This window comes from Ursus maritimus, unplaced genomic scaffold, assembly GCF_017311325.1.
Source record: "Ursus maritimus isolate PB19 unplaced genomic scaffold, ASM1731132v1 scaffold_2, whole genome shotgun sequence".
Taxonomy (NCBI): Eukaryota; Metazoa; Chordata; class Mammalia; order Carnivora; family Ursidae; genus Ursus; species Ursus maritimus.
In genome coordinates this window covers 101,113,732-101,129,169 of record NW_024424452.1, presented here as the reverse complement: position 1 = coordinate 101,129,169, position 15,438 = coordinate 101,113,732, and the positions used below count along the sequence as shown (strand labels likewise).

At 50.4% G+C, this 15,438-nt stretch overlaps 1 protein-coding gene and 1 long non-coding RNA gene across 5 annotated transcripts in view; one reads left to right on the top strand and one right to left on the bottom strand.

Annotated features, from left to right (window-relative positions):
• Nucleotides 1–13,404, bottom strand: part of NAV1 (neuron navigator 1) — a 246,049-nt gene extending 232,645 nt beyond the window's left edge. For 2 of the 4 annotated variants that reach the window (XM_040636446.1, XM_040636447.1), the window contains exon 1: nucleotides 13,369–13,404. The gene's annotated coding sequence lies outside the window, so the exon portion shown is untranslated. The remainder of the gene's footprint in view (nucleotides 1–13,368) is intronic. The other 2 variants (XM_040636448.1, XM_040636449.1) reach the window with 1 other exon arrangement.
• On the top strand, nucleotides 9,656–15,149 carry LOC103657709. Its single transcript, XR_566945.2, has 2 exons — nucleotides 9,656–12,961; nucleotides 14,278–15,149. It is a non-coding gene; the product is annotated as an uncharacterized LOC103657709 (long non-coding RNA).
• The last annotated feature ends 289 nt before the right edge of the window (nucleotides 15,150–15,438 follow it).

Here is a 15,438-nt window from a genome sequence, read left to right as displayed (position 1 = left end):
AGGATTCCACTTACATGAAGTGCCTGAACAGGCACCACTCATCTATGGTCATGCAAATCAGCACAGTGCCACAGTGGGGAGGGGGGAGGTGTACTGACGGGAACAGACAGAAGAGGGAAATGCTCTGTATCTGGACTGGGATGTGGGTTATGAAGGTGTATTCATCCGTCAAAAAAGCATCAAACTGGACCCTTCAGATCTGTGCATTTCCCAGTTTGTAAAATGTACCTCAATTTAGAAGAGAATAGAATGAAATAGAAGAGTAAGGGGTCCTCTCTCCCTTTCTCTCTGAAGTGGAGGGAAAGCACCCCCAGGGCACACAGTGGGGGACAGGGTGTTGCTGAAGGTGAGGAGCCAAAGGCTTGACTCATCTCTCTAGACCTGAAATCTTGCTCAGTCCCCTGCCTGGTTCAGGGAGCAGTGCAGCTCTCTCTACAAAGAGGCAGATGGAAGCAAATAGAGTGGGCACCTTGGCCCACGGGCCACTGAGCACAGGCTTTTCTGGCTTCTAAGTCAGGCCTTCTGCCTCAAAGGCACCGAGGCTGAGCACTCCCTCGTGTCCCACTGCCATGGAGACGGCCCCAGCCTGCATCCTGGCCCACAAAGGCTTGAGTTCAGCATTTCCCATCTCCCACCTTCCCATCCACTTTGCCTCAGCCACATCTGCGACCTCTCTTCTCGAAGCCAGTGCTATTTATAATGCCCTGGAAACACAGCCTGGGCCAGATAATAGGCGGGCTTTGCCAAACAAAACCCCAGGCCACTCCACTCCCCCACACCCCCCAGAGGCCCGCAGTCTGGAGCCCAGTGGGGCCCAGAGGGACCATACGTCTTAGAGCCGGCACCACTCCCACCCGCTCTGTCTGACCCTCAGACAGGGAAACATTTCCCCCTGTCTGGTATATAAACACCCCTTTGGGGATAAATCCACCCAGAAGCAGAGTCTGCAGAGCTGGGGAGCCGCATGTTCACGGCATCCTTGGTTCTGCTCAGTCATGTTGTCTAGCCTGCATTTACCCTCCCGGACCGAGTGCAGAGAGCCCCGGGGCATCCAGAGCCAGGGCCCCCCGACGATGACGACTAACGTCAGCTTTATGCCACATGGTTTGTAACACCCCCTAGGATGACCCTCACCACCCTGTGGGGTAGGTAGGACTGTCCCCGCTGCACAGAGGAAGAAACTGAAACTCAGGGAGGCTGCAGGTCAGGCTGACTCCCAAGACTGCATTTTCTACCAGGCCATTCATTCACAGGGCCCACGTCAGGGAGCAGCCAAGGAAGCAAGGATGTGGCCTCTAAACCAGCCCGGGAAATTCAGGACCAAGGGCACTTACATTCATTCCTGTCTGTCCCTCAGCTTAAGGACAAATTTATCCCGTATCCTGGGAGTAATCAATGAGCAAATATTTCCTGAGTCCCTACTATGTGCCAGCTCTCAGTCCAGCTGAGCCTGACTTTACAGGCTTGTCTCTGCCCTGGGTAGCCTCTCCCAGACTGTATCAGCACACCAACCCCCCGCCCCCCACCCCCGACATCTGCCCCAGCCCTGCCATCCCAAACACAGAGGCCTTTGTTTGGGACTGGATGTGGGTATGAGAGTGTCATGGTCTCTGCGGCCAGCTCACAACGGCCCTTCCCACCTACTTCCCACAGCCACCCCAACCCTGCGGTCACTTTCTGAACCTCCCTAGTGGCCTCTGATTTCTTTCTGGCCACGGCCAGCAAGAGGAAGTGGGGAGATGACTCAGAGGTGTGATGTGGCCTTAACAGATGTGTCTTTGTGATGACATTCCCTAAGGAGATGGGTAATGAGTGACAGAGATCTGGATATCATAGGAGGTGTGTGAACAGGGAAAGGCCAGGTTATTAGGTCCAGACCAGATAAAAAGCAAAAGTCTTAATGGATTGCCAGCTTAACACAGCCCTAAATTCATGCACAATAGTTATTTTCAACTCTGAGGAGAAAATGAGAAACAGAACTCAAAATGTAACACTTTTACCTTGTTCCTTTGGGTAAAATTAGCAGGAGTGATAAAATTGGTGATGTACTTTTAAGTACCTTTCACTGAAAGACAAATCTTAAGGACTTGTCAAAATAAATGCAGTAACAAAATTAATTAAAAAAAAAAAAAAAAAACCCAATGTGGGGCGCCTGGGTGGCTCAGGCGGTTAAACGTCTGCCTTCAGCTCAGGTCATGATCTCAGGGTCCCGGGATGGAGCCCCGCATCAGGCTCCCTGCTCAGCAGGGAGTCTGCTTCTCCCTCTTCCTCTGCCCCTCCCCCTGCTCCTGCTCTCTCTCTCTCTCTCTTTCTCTCTCTCAAATAAATAAATGAAACCTTTAGGGGCGCCTGGGTGGCACAGCGGTTAAAGCGTCTGCCTTCGGCTCAGGGCGTGATCCCGGTGTTCCGGGATCGAGCCCCACATCAGGCTCCTCCGCTATGAGCCTGCTTCTTCCTCTCCCACTCCCCTTGCTTGTGTTCCCTCTCTCGCTGGCTGTCTCTATCTCTGTCAAATAAATAAATAAAATCTTTAAAAAAAAAAAAAAAAAAGAAACCTTTAAAACAAACAAAAAACGTCAATGTCACTTCTGCATTTTTGTAACAGATATGACAATCATGGGCCATTAAAGACACTGCCCACTGCTGTATATGGCCTCGGGAGTATTGGAAAGGACAAAGATTAGGAGTCAGGGTTCCCCACCTGATTCCCTAAAGGTATGTGGCCTTGGGCAAGCTACCTAGCTTTCCCCATGTGTATAGAGAGGAATGTTTATCTTACCACCTCATAGGGTTGCCATGGAAAGGAAATGAGATGTTGGCTGTGAAATCAGCCAGGGAAGTCCGTCCCCTAAGCTAGAGGAACCACTGCAGTGAAGGCCTGAGAAGGAGCCACGACCTGAGGATGGCATCTGGGTCTTGTGACTTCCTTAGAGTTCAGCTACACTCTCAGGCTGGCCACGAATGTCCTGGAGTGGTGCAGGTCTCAAATACTCACCCACAGATCCCTTGGGGGCCAGATCTGCACTCAGTGCCCACCCCACCTGTGCCTAGGACAGAAGGTCTGGGACCGAGCAGCTTTCAGAGGCCTGTGGCAGAAAACTTCATGAGTTCCAAGACACAAAAAATAAAACTGCAAAATTGACATTAATCATGGTTTAATGAAACAGCTGTAAAATGAAACATCATGTCAACTGCATCGATATTTAAATGTACTTCTCATGAAAATTCATTATATTTGAAAATAACTCTTAGGTGACATTTTTCTTGCTTCACAGTAATTTCTGCCTATGTTCAGGGTGACCCAGAAGTCGCCTTCAGCTTATTATTAAGCTGAATTATTAAGAAATGAGTCACCAGTGTCCAAATACCTTGAAAAGTAAAATTGTAAGAATCTTTGAATTGTGTTTACAACAAAAGTATTAATACTTTCTGTGGGATGTGGGGTGTGGGTGCACCCTCCTGGGGATGCCGTGTCCTGGGGCTCTCTCTGGGTGAGCATGCCCAGTGTGGGGGGCGCCTGGGTGGCTCATTTGGTTAAGCGTCTGCCTTCGGCTCAGGTCATGATCCCGGCGTCCTGGGATTGAGTCCCACATCAGGCTCCCTGCTGGGCTGGGAGTCTGCTCCCTCTGGTCCTCCCCCCTCTCGTGCTCTCTCTCTCTCTCAAATAAATAAAATCCTGAAAGAAAGAAAGAAAGAAAGAAAGAAAGAAAGAAAGAAAGAAAGGGAGAAAGGAAGAAAGAAAAGCATGCCCAGGAAAGAAAGAAAGAAAGAAAGAAAGAAAGAAAGAAAGAAAGAAAGAAAGAAAGCCAGCCCAGTGGGCACCAAGGTCTTAGAAAGGCCCTCTTGGTTTCGGCTCAACATTTCAGAAAAGCTTCTGCAGGGCCAAGTCTGTCATCCTGTCCCTTCTCTGTATTTAGAAGCCAGGATGTCTGAATTCAAAGCCTGCCTTTCTCCATACTGTTAGGGGTAGTCACCATCAAACTGGACAAAAAACCTTATGATAACAAGCTACAGCTTCCTGTTCCACCTCTTCCCAACCCCACCCTGTTGCCCAAATCGTTTTCTGTTATTAGTTCTTGTGGTGGTTACACTCTAGATAATAAATTAATAACCTGATTCCCTGTTTTGCCACTGCTAGACAATATCAACCGTTACCCAAAACAATAGTTAAAAATGATGGGTAACTTACATTAAACCCATCTCTCTTTCTCCTTTTCTTCCATCTAATATTTGATATTATTTACTTTTTTGATTATTTTGCACCTTTATTCTCAAAATTTGGTTTCTTGTGGGTTTTTTAAATTTTTAAAAAATTTTTGTTTTAATATTTTTTAAGACTTTATTTATTTGTTTGAGAGAAAGAGAGAAAGCATGAACTGGGGGAGGGACAGAGGGAGAGGAAGAAGCAGGCTCCCCGCTGAGCAGGGGGGCTCGATCCCAGGACCCCAGGGTCATGACCTGAGCCTAAGGCAGACACTTAACTGCTTAACCGCTTAACCGACTGAACCTCCCAGGAGGCCCTAAATTTTACTTCTTTAAGTAATCTCTATACCTAACGTGGGGCTTGAACTCACGACCCCAAGATCAAGAGTCGCGTACTCTACTGACTGAGTCTGCCAGGCACTCCTGGTCTCTTGTTTTCTAACACTCTGACAGCCTCTCGCCAAATCCCTCGGCATAAGACGAGAGTACTGGAGGACCCCCTCTCCACACCTCTCACCTTCAGTCAGACATACTTTTATTCTGAATTGCCATTTATAGTCTGCCCAGCAACTACAACCAACCATATGGACCCTCCTCCAAGATTACCAATAAATGTCATTTCTGTTATCCTGACAATGTAAATATTGTTTACCACCCGCCTCAGAGGGCTGGATCTCACTTTCCTCGTCTGTAAAACGGGAGTAGCTGAGCACATCCTAATACCTCCTAACGCCACGTGAAGAGGGTAAGAATGTGAAGGACAGAAGACGTTCAGTAAATATCTTCTTTTTTTTCTGTAATTACTCCATGGCACAGCATGGAGTGGTAATAATGGCTCATACGATTTGGGCCACTGAGAAGACTTTCTGAACCCCAATTTCTTCACCAGTAAGATGGGGAGGATATTAGTACCTACCTCACTCAGTGGTTATAAAGATTAATTGAGGAAGCCTGGGTGGCTCAGAAGGTTAAGCATCTGCCTTCGGCTCAGGTCATGACCCCAGGGTCCTGGGATCAAGCCCCGCATTGGGCTCCCTGCTCAGTGGGGAGCCTGCTTCTCCCTCTACCTGCTGCTCCCCCTGCTTGTTCTCTCTCTGTGTCAAATAAGTAAATAAATAAAATCTTAAAAAAAAAGATTAATTGAAATTGAAATGGTTTGTATTCAGTGTGTCACTATCCCAGTTTAAGGGATTGTGACTTCATTTCCCTCTTTCTGGGAGAGAAAACTGCAGTTCAGGCCCCCACACAGCAGGCTGTGGTTGGGAAAAGTGCACAGCGCTCTCTAAAGGGCATTTGGGGAACAACTGGAAAATATGAATATGGCCCATAGATTAAATACTTCTGCTGAATCCAGTATCATTGGCTGTGATTATGGTACTGTGGTTATGTAGGAGAATGCCCTCGTCCTTAGGAAATACATGCTGAAGTATTTACAGCTTAAGTGTCATGATGTCGGCAATGGCTCAGGAGAAGAGAGACAGACACAGAGAGCACAGCGTAGCAAAATGTTAGCATTCAGGGGCACCTGGGTGGCTCAGTCGATTAAGCACCTGACTCTGGCTCAAGGTCATGATCTCCGGGTCCTGGAATCGAGTCCTGCATCTGCGTGGGGCTCCCCACTCAGCAGGAGTCTCCTTCTCCTTCTCCCTCTGCCCCTCCGCGCACTCTCTCTCTCTCAAATAAACAAATTCTTTAAAAAACAAAACATTTTTTTTAAAGATTTTATTTATTTATTTGACAGAGAGAGACAGCCAGCGAGAGAGGGAACACAAGCAGGGGGAGTGGGAGAGGAAGAAGCAGGCTCATAGTGGAGGAGCCTGATGTGGGGCTCGATCCCACAATGCCAGGATCACGCCCTGAGCCGAAGGCAGACACTTAACGACTGCGCCACCCAGGCGCCCCTAAAAAACAAAATGTTAACAGGGTGCCTGGGTGGCTCAGTTGGTTAAGCATCTGCCTTCGGCTCAGGTCATGATCCCAGGGTCCTGGAATAGAGCCCTCCACATGCGGCTCCCTGCTCAGCGGGGAGCCTGCTTCTCCCTCTCCCTCTGCCTCTGCCTGCTGCTCCCCCTGCTTGTGCTCTCTCTCTGTCAAATAAATAAATAAAATCTTTTAAAAAATGTTAACAATCAGTGAATCCAGATATTAATGGTACTAATCTTTCACTTTCTCTACTGGTTTAACATTTCTCAGAATAAAACCTTGTGTGTGGGGGGGAGCACTTTCAGTGTTGGGAAAGCACCCTAAGGGTCACGCAGCCCTTTTGCCTACTCTGGGGATTAGGTGTAGGCCCTCACACTGCAGCTCCCACGGTCCCTCCCAGTGAGGTGGGGGCAGCTCTGCTGACATCTTAAAGCCCTTATAAAGCTGACCATGTCTAGGAGGTGAGGGAGAGCTCCCAGGTAAGGGGGGCTAATGGTCAGCATTCTGTGGTGCAGGTTGCCCTGGCTAATGGAGCCCTGCTTCTGAAGCTTTGGGGAGGGAGGGCCGAGGGACAGAACTGCCCCAGATGAGAGAGCAGGCAGACAGCTGTCCAGCCTGGGTCCTGGCTGAGGCTCCTTCACTGGGGGTCTCATCAGCTGTCTCTCTTTTGTTAAAAGGAAAGCAGGAAGAGAACAGTTGGTATCTTAGCACTACCCAGAACCCAGATACTCCTTCCAGTCAACTCAATTATCTGCACCAATGAACTGGGAAAAGAGGCACTGGGAATTGACTTTATATTCTGTGCTATCCTTGCCATCTACCAAAAAAAAAAAAAAAAAAATCAGTAACACCAAAACAAAACGAATCAGTTCAATAACAATATAAAGCAAAAGATGTGGTCAGACTCTCGTTCCTTTATGTCGGCATGTTCCCATCTTCTCCCTGACAGGCCAGCTCACAGGTCTGCGGGGGAATCCTCAAACTGGAAAGAAAAAAATCTACTTTGCCTAACTGATCATAGGTAATCGGCCTGGGGACGGTGTGTGGTCGGAAGCCCATAACTGGAGTACTGCACTTCACTCTGGACACACACATTCAAAGGGCGGTACCCTGTAGCTTGTTTCAAGGATGGCCAGTATCACGGAGAGGGGGAGGGGGAGGAGGAGGGAGTAATCTGGCAGGAACTGAGTTCACACCCTGCATGGCCCCAGGACTGGGTCAGGGCTCGGAGGTCTCACTGGAGCCACACAATTATTCCCTGCCTGTATTTCCCAAACTTGCTGGATCATAGGGATCACTGAAGGACAGGAAGGAGGGTGAGATCCCTAAGTTGAGAAACACTGTCTTCGGAGAAAGGCATTTTTTTTTTAAGATTTTATTTATTTATTTGACAGAGAGAGAGAGACAGCGAGAGAGAGAACACAAGCAAGGGGAGTGGGAGAGGAAGAAGCAGGCTTCCCACTGAGCAGGGAGCCTGATGAGGGCTGGATCCCAGGACCCTGAGATCATGACCTGAGCTGAAGGCAGACACTTAACGACTGAGCCACCCAGGCGCCCCAGAGTAAGGCATTTTCATTCCACTTTTCTTGGGGAAGAAACTGAGTCTCCAAGAGCTTCCCTGGCTGGCCTCGGGTCCCTCAGATAGAGATAATGATGTCACTGTGGATAATATGATTTCAGCTGCTAATATTTGCTGAGTACTCACCATGCGCTAAGGACTTCACATGCAAAGTCAAGATTTGAACCTTGACTCTAAGTCTGGCTCATTTCATGATCTAAATTCTTGCTATTACTTCATACATCTTCCCAGAAAATACTTGAGAACGCATCCGGTAAAGAAGATCTGCAAAAAAGGGCAGCCAAGAGCCGAGAGGAAAAGATGGGGCAGGCACCTGGTAGCCGTTTCCAAATAACTGAAAGGCTGTCACTGTCAGGGCAATTGCACTTACACCACATGCTTTATTTTGCACACCCCCTACTTTATTTGGGGATGCATTTTGGTGAAGCCCATTCACCTTTTGGTATCTTTCCCCAATGGGTAGAAGTCACAGCCATGACAGATGAATACAAGAAGAAACTGAGACACCAAGCTGTCCAAATAGGGAAGAAGATGATTGCAACACACCCACCGTTGCTGGGAGTGGCCCAGCAACAGAGGTGTCCAAGCTGGATGACCCCTGGTGGGGAGGTTTTAGGGGGGCCTGAGATATCTGCAAAAGAAAAAAAAAATAGGGCTACGTGACAGTTATGGTTCTTTACAAGTTCGCAAGTTTAATTCTACAGAAGTTGACATTTATTCTATTTACAAATGGATTTTAAAATCAGGGGAGGGATGTAAAGTGGGTCAGTATTATTGTCCAGATGGGGAGGGAATTGCGTCACTGGAAGCTGTGACCAGCCAAGGGTTCCAGGGAGTAAATCAGCTCAACCCCTGAGTAGCTGAAACCCTCACTGGGCATCAGCGTCACAGAGGGGGCTTTAGAAAATGACAGGCACCAGAGCTGCCGTCCACACCGAGTGAAGCTGCATCCCTCAGGGGTGGGCCCAGGAATCAGTAATTTTTTTTTTTCTTTTAAAGATATTTATTTATTTGAGAGAGAGAGTCAAAGCTGGGGAGAGAGGCAGAGGGAGAGGGAGAAGCAGACTCCCTGCTGAGCAGGGAGCCGATATGGGGCTCGATCCCAGGACCCTGGGATCATGACCTGAGCCCAAGGCAGGTGCTTAACCAACTGAGCCACCCAGGCGCCTGAGGAATCAGTAATTTTTAAAAGCTCCCCCAGGTGATTCTAAGGGGCAGCCAGATGGAGAACCACCGAACCGGAGAAAACGAAGCTCACGCAGGGCCGCTGTTGAGGGCCTGTTTGTAAGTCAAGAAGATCTGACTCAACATCCCTCCAGAATGTTCCCCTTGGAAGTCAGGTGAGGCCCTTTGATCCCTCAGTGGAAGGCATGAAGTCCTGACTTTTCGAGCTATTACCAAGTCACAGATTCATCGAGATAAAACGTAGAAAGGTGGTTGCCAGAAGTTGGGGGCAGGGGGCCGGAGTAGAGAACTCGGAGTTAACTGTAACAGGCACAGAGTTTCAGCTGGGGAGGACGAGAAAGTTCTGGAGATGGATGATGGTGACGGTTACACAAGGTGGATGCACTGAATGCTACTGAACTGTCCGCTTACAAGTGGTTAAAATGGTCCATTTCATGTTCCATGTATTTTACCACAGTAAAAAAATTGTTGAATGTTTCAAGTACAGTGACTATAAGAAAAATATAATGAATGTGCATTGACCCACCCAATGGTTAGCACTGTGTCAAATTTTCTTCAGTCTTTTTTAGATTTAATTAATGACTGAATTAATTTAAGAGAGAGAGCAGAAGGGAGAGGGAGAAGGAGAGAGAATCTGAAGCAGACCCCATGCTGAGCACAGAGCAGGACAAGGGGCTCAATCCTAGGGCCACGAGATCACGACCTGAGCTGAAACCAAGAGTCGGATGCTTAACTGACTGAGCCACCCAGGCGCCCCATCTTCAGTCTTTTTAAATAGAAGAAATAGAAGAAATAAAGCTTTGCAAATTAAAAACAACAAAAAAAAGCATTCAGAGGGATTTCCCCCGGGAATGGAAGGGTAATTCAACGCGAGAAAATCAATCAATGGCATGTACCAAAACGCATGATTATCTCAACTGGTGCAGACAAAAGAATCTGACAAAACCCAGCACCCTTTCGTGATGGAAACCCTTAAGAAAACTGGGAATAGAAGGGAATTTCCTCAACATGACACGGGACATTTATGAAGAACCCACGGCGAGCACCACACTCACTGGTGAGAGACTGAGAACTTTTTCTCTAAGATCAGCAACAAGACAAGGACGTCCCCCCTCAACACTGTATTAGCCGTTCTAGCCAGAGCACTTAGGGAAGACAATCAATCAATCAATCAATCAACGGTATCCAAGTTGGAAATGAAGAAGTAGAACTGTATTTATAGTGGACAGGATTCTACATATAGAAAATCCCAAAGAATCCACACACCCAAAGGCTACTAAAGCACATACACAAATGTGGCCAAGTTTCCAGAGCATAAGACCAACACACAAACATCGGCTGTGTTTCCATGTACCACCCCCCCCCAACAATCTGAAAAAGAAATTAAAGCAAACAATCCCATTCATAAAAGCTTCCAGAGCATCTAAGGATTGGACATTAAAAGCATCTCACAGGCCTCTGAAGTGGAAACATTTTGTTATTAACGGTGCTGGCGGAGGCGCACGCTTCGGCACCTTTCATTTTTCACGCATATTAGCACATCGCATATTAAAATTAAGTAGAGCTGACAGAGTTGACGGGATGGCGGTGTGGACTGCAGAGGCCGCGGAGGGGAAGCGGAGCCACAACCACAGACGCTTCCGAGAGGCCTGGGTCTTGGCCATCCTGCCTCCTTTCACGTCTCTCCAGAGTCGCAGGAAGCTGGGAAGCAGAGTTCCAGGCCCCTTGGAGGAAATCAGGCCTGACTCAGCCTTCCTGGGGGGTTGAGGGAACAGATTAGGCCCAGCAAACTGTTCACTGAGGAGGGTGTTTTTTACTTGAAAAGTTGGTTGGGGGTTTGTTTTTGTTTTTCTTTTTTTTAAGTTGTAGAAGGAACTAAAAGTGTTTTTAATTATTTTGTGACTAGGGGCCAGAAAGATGAAGGGTTTGCCAAGTATTGCCACATTCTTAGTTCTCCATGTTCCAGAGACTCTAAGAGCTGGTGGTTGGTTCCATCACCGAGACAGCTCTCCTTACCCCGTTTCTGTTCCTCTCTCACTGACAGCTAAGGAGCAACTGCCAAGATCTATGGATGGAAACATGAGGCAGAGAAAAAGTCTGAGGGCAAGGAGGTGATCTGCTGAAAGGGATTAAGCCCTGGACGGGTGGCCAAAAGACCTGGGTTCTAGGCTGGCCTCTGCGGCGCCCCAGCTCTGTGTGGCTTTGAGTCCCTCCGCCTCTTGATTCTTGTCCCTAAAGGGAAGAGGGGCAGGGCAGGGGTTGGGAGGGGAAGAGATTCTTTTGACTTTGACATTCTAGTTTTTCTAAAGGCCAAACCCATTAAGAATTCAAAAGAACTTTAAAAGAAAGGGGAAGTGACATGGATTGAAAAGAAAGATGGAAAGAGAGTAAAGAATGGACAAGAGATTTTTCTATTCCTGGCCACTCTCTTTTACTTGACCAAGGCTGAGCAGATGCCAGAGGCTCAGGTGGACTCAGGAGGGGAGCAGAGCTGGCAAGGGAAGAAAAAATCAGCANTCCTGCTTTCAGTTTCCCCAGGCCAGGGCTCCCCAAGTAGATATCACAAAAAGCCCAAATGGTTAAAGTTTGCCCACCTGTGGGCAAATCAACCCCATTATGGACCATGTTCTGAGAGGGAAAAGGTGGGGTGGAGACAATTAAACAACTTCCCCAAAATGAATAAAAGGGCCTGATTTGGATGGGAGGCCCCAATTTGGATAGATGTTCCTTAGATTTTGTTCCAACTGTACTATTCAGCAAACATTCAGAAAGTGCCTACTATGTGCTGCGTGTTGTGGGTGGTTAGGCGGGCTCTCTGGCTAGCGGGCATTCATAGGGAGATAAGACATGCGCACAAATCCCAAATGTCTAAAAACACAAAGCAGAATGTTGAAACCTGCCCCAAGGGAGTTCAGAGCAGGGGCTGCTCCCCCTTAACCTGGGAAGTTCCAGAAACAGGCCCTAGAGGCTGAAGCACAGATCTGGAAAGGCTCGTCTGTTCTTCCAGGAGTGGCAGTTTGCCCCAGCTCCATTTTCAAGAAGTGAAAACCAAAACAGAGAGGCAAATTACTTGCTCCCTCATCGTCCAGGTAGTTAGCAACACAGGCTGATTAAGGAACTACAAACTGGTAACTTCCCCCAGAAATTAATGGTGGAAGATGAGATAAAGCTCATTTTAGAGGAGGAAGTCCAGAGTCACAGTCTCCTTTCCCAGTTTAATCCCAAAGACACCAACCAAAATTCAAGGCAGGATAAAAAAATTCATAAGCAGGCTGAAGTCACATGTATTTTGGGTCTGAAGGGAGCCAAGGTCTCCGAGCCGGCAGCTCCGCCTACTTGGGGAGGGGTTCTTCGTGCGAAGTCCAGCTGCCCCATTATAAGCGAGTTGTAGGGGACACCATGCATCCGGAAAAAGACAGACGAAAGATGAAAACCTAGGCAAGCCCTCTGCTTTTGCAGAGCGAACGTGGCCGCAGGCTTTTCAGCATTGAATTTGAACAAGCCAATGGCATCCCAATCATTGAAACAGGAAGCCAGATAAACAGCATGTTATCAAGGGGGGATCCGGGCGCTTCCCTTAAGCCGGCGCCAGCTGCGCCCTGTGGCTGTCCTAACAAAGTCCCATTGACTCACCAGCTGATTTTCCAGTGTTGGGCTCCGGGGGACAAGGAACCCTCTCTGCTGGCTGGATTTCACCCCTACACACCGCCCCCACCACTCACCACTCACGTCCTCCCTCGATCCTGCCTCCCCACTCAGCCCTCCGCAAACTGGGCTGATTCTTTATCCCACGACCAGGTTCTATCGGCTCTGAGGATTGAAGGGACCACAAGAGCCCAAGCACCGAGCGCCCTCAGGTGAGCTCCCGGTGTTCACCCAACCTTTCCTTTCTCCTCCCTCCCGCGGCCCCCGAGAACGCTTCCTCTGAGCCGGCGCCGAAGAGGACAGCCTCAGTCTGGCGGGCGGACACTTCGCAGCGCAACCTGGGCACCCAGTGAACATTTTCTGGAACAGCCTGGCAAGGTCACCTGCTCCAGCTGCTCCGCTCGCTCCGCTGGGATGGGAGAAAATGTGGGTAGTGTGCGTGTGTGTGTGTGTGTGTGTGTGTGTGTGTGTAAAATAAGGCAGTACTTGGTGTCTCTGGTTATAGGATCTCAACACACTTCACGTTGCAGCTATTTCACAGAAAGGGAAACTGAGGCTCCGAAAGGCTGGAGCTGGGTAGCCCCTAGTGAGTCAACCCCCAGAGCAGACGCGCAGTCCCCTAAGGACGTCTCGGCACAACACACCCTCCCGGCGCCTCCGTTGTTATTCCAGCGCCTCTCCCGAGCCCAGCCCGCAGCCTCCCCGGAGCACCAGGCTCACCTCCCCCTGGAGCTCGGTCCCGGCCCGCAGAGTGGACAGCGGTGGCGGCCCGCATCCGCCGCAGCGCGCAACCCGGTCCCCGCCCCCGCGACGACCCGGCTCGGGCCACTCACCCGCGCGCCTGGCCGCTCGAGCTCCGGGTCCGGGTCCGGGTCCGCGCCGCCGCCGCCGCCGCGCAGAGTCGCGCATCCCCCGCGCAGCGCCGGGCCGGGCGCGCTCTCCTCGCGATAAGAAACTTTCTCCGGGGTCCCCGGCCGGGTCCGCCCCTCGCTCGGCGGTCGGCGTCCGTCGCGCGCTCCGGCCGCGCGCTCGCACTAGGGCCGCCGCCGGCTCCGGCCCCACAATGAGCGGGGAGGCGGCATCCTGAACAAAGTGCGTTCCCCCGGGCCGGGCGGCCGGGGGCGGAGCCTCGTGACCCGCTGCCCCAGGCACACGCCGGCTGCCTCCGACGCGGGCCCCGGGAGGGGGTGCCCGGCGACCGGGGGGGACAGGGGGCCGGGCGGGAGGGGAGGCTCTGCTTCTGGTGCCCCTCGCCTTCCTCCCCCCGCACCGTGCCAGTTTAACCCGCAGAGGGGCGGAGGCATGGGTCCCTTCCAGACTTTGTCATTGGAAAGCTATTCCCGTAACCCTTTCCTGCCTTCGCCTTCCCGTCCCGCCTCCCAGGCCGCAGAAAGGCGGCTGCCTGGGACTGGGCTGGGGCCGAGAGCTGGCAGGGCAGGAAGCCTTTGCACAATTGAGCCTTTCCTTCGCCCGGGGACCCGCCACCCCCACCCACGTCCCCGGGCTGCCGCTGGTTCGGCCGTTCTTTGGAAGGGGGCAGATGGATCCGCCAGCCTCCTCTTCCCGCTTCTGACTCCGCCCACCCTTCCTTCCTCTCTACCCTGGTCTGAGCTGGGACTCGCGGGTGCAGAGGAGAGGGGTGAGGCCCCAGAGGTGCCGGGCAAATAGTAGGTGTTTAGTAAAATAACGCGACTTCCTTCTTCCCACGTCCCCGACTCTGCCATTGCCCCTCCTCCTTCTAGGGCCGAGGGGGCCGAAAACGGGAGAGGAAATGACAAGAGCTGAAGAGCCAGAATGGGAAGGAGGTCCTCAGCCTAAACCTCGTGCAACCTCTCTGCAGTGCAAGGATTCCACCCCCATTCCTCCCACCCCCCACACCCACCTCTTGGCCTGAGGGCTTCCAGACTGTGCAGGAAGAGTCCAGAAGGAAATCAGGTGGCCCGTGCCCCTGGAGCAAGCTTTGAGCTCCGTAAGTGAAAGGGAGTAGCTGTGGCCAAGGACCCAGCAGATTGGGACCAGAGATTTCACCAGCTCCAGCCAACATGAGGACTGATTTATTTCTCGGGTCTTGAGGGGTTGAGAGATAGAAAGCAAAAAATGCCAACTCCCTGGGAGGTCTCTGAATGCTTCGCCAGCTGCATCAACCAGTAGGGAGCAGAGTCAGGATGAGAGCCCTGAGTTTTTCCTAAGCCCCTATCCAGCCAATCAGGTCACAGTACATGTGGACATAAGGGGAGGATCAAGGACCCCTAGACAGGACTAGCAGTGACATTGAAGACGTTCCCCATCTGATCAGGGGAGAGGATTTTTACATGCCTTTTGTCCATGAAAGGAATGAATTGTCTTTTGAGGTGGGGAGGGGGGCCGTCTCTGAGGAATACCTGAGATGAATCCCTTGCCCTGTGTGTGTATAATGGCTAAAAGTGTGGGCTCTTAAGACAGACAGCCTGGGTTCAAATCCTGGATCTACCACTTAACTAGCCATAGGAATTTGAACGAATTCTTTAATCTCTGTCCATCTCCATTTCTTCATCTGTATGTAAATGGAATAATAACTGTGGCTATGTCATAGATTGTTGGGAGGATTAAGGGCAATAAACACAGGTGACACGCTTAGAAGAGTGCCTGGTAGCATTCTATATGCCTCATTGAGTCTTAGTCCGAGTTCTGCAACCCTGCATCCATTTGGCATTCAATGATGTGCTAACTGGAATTCTGTCCTGCTCTTCACTGTCCCCTCTGCCTGCAAAGGGGAAGCCTGGTCCTTTAAGAAGAAGCATTGTCTCGTCTTGAGGGCTCATAGCATGGATTGGCTGATCTGTTTGGCCCTTCTAGGTCCAGGGACCAAGATGACACAACAGTCATACAAACCAGTATCAGAGACTGAACCGCCCCCGCCTGTC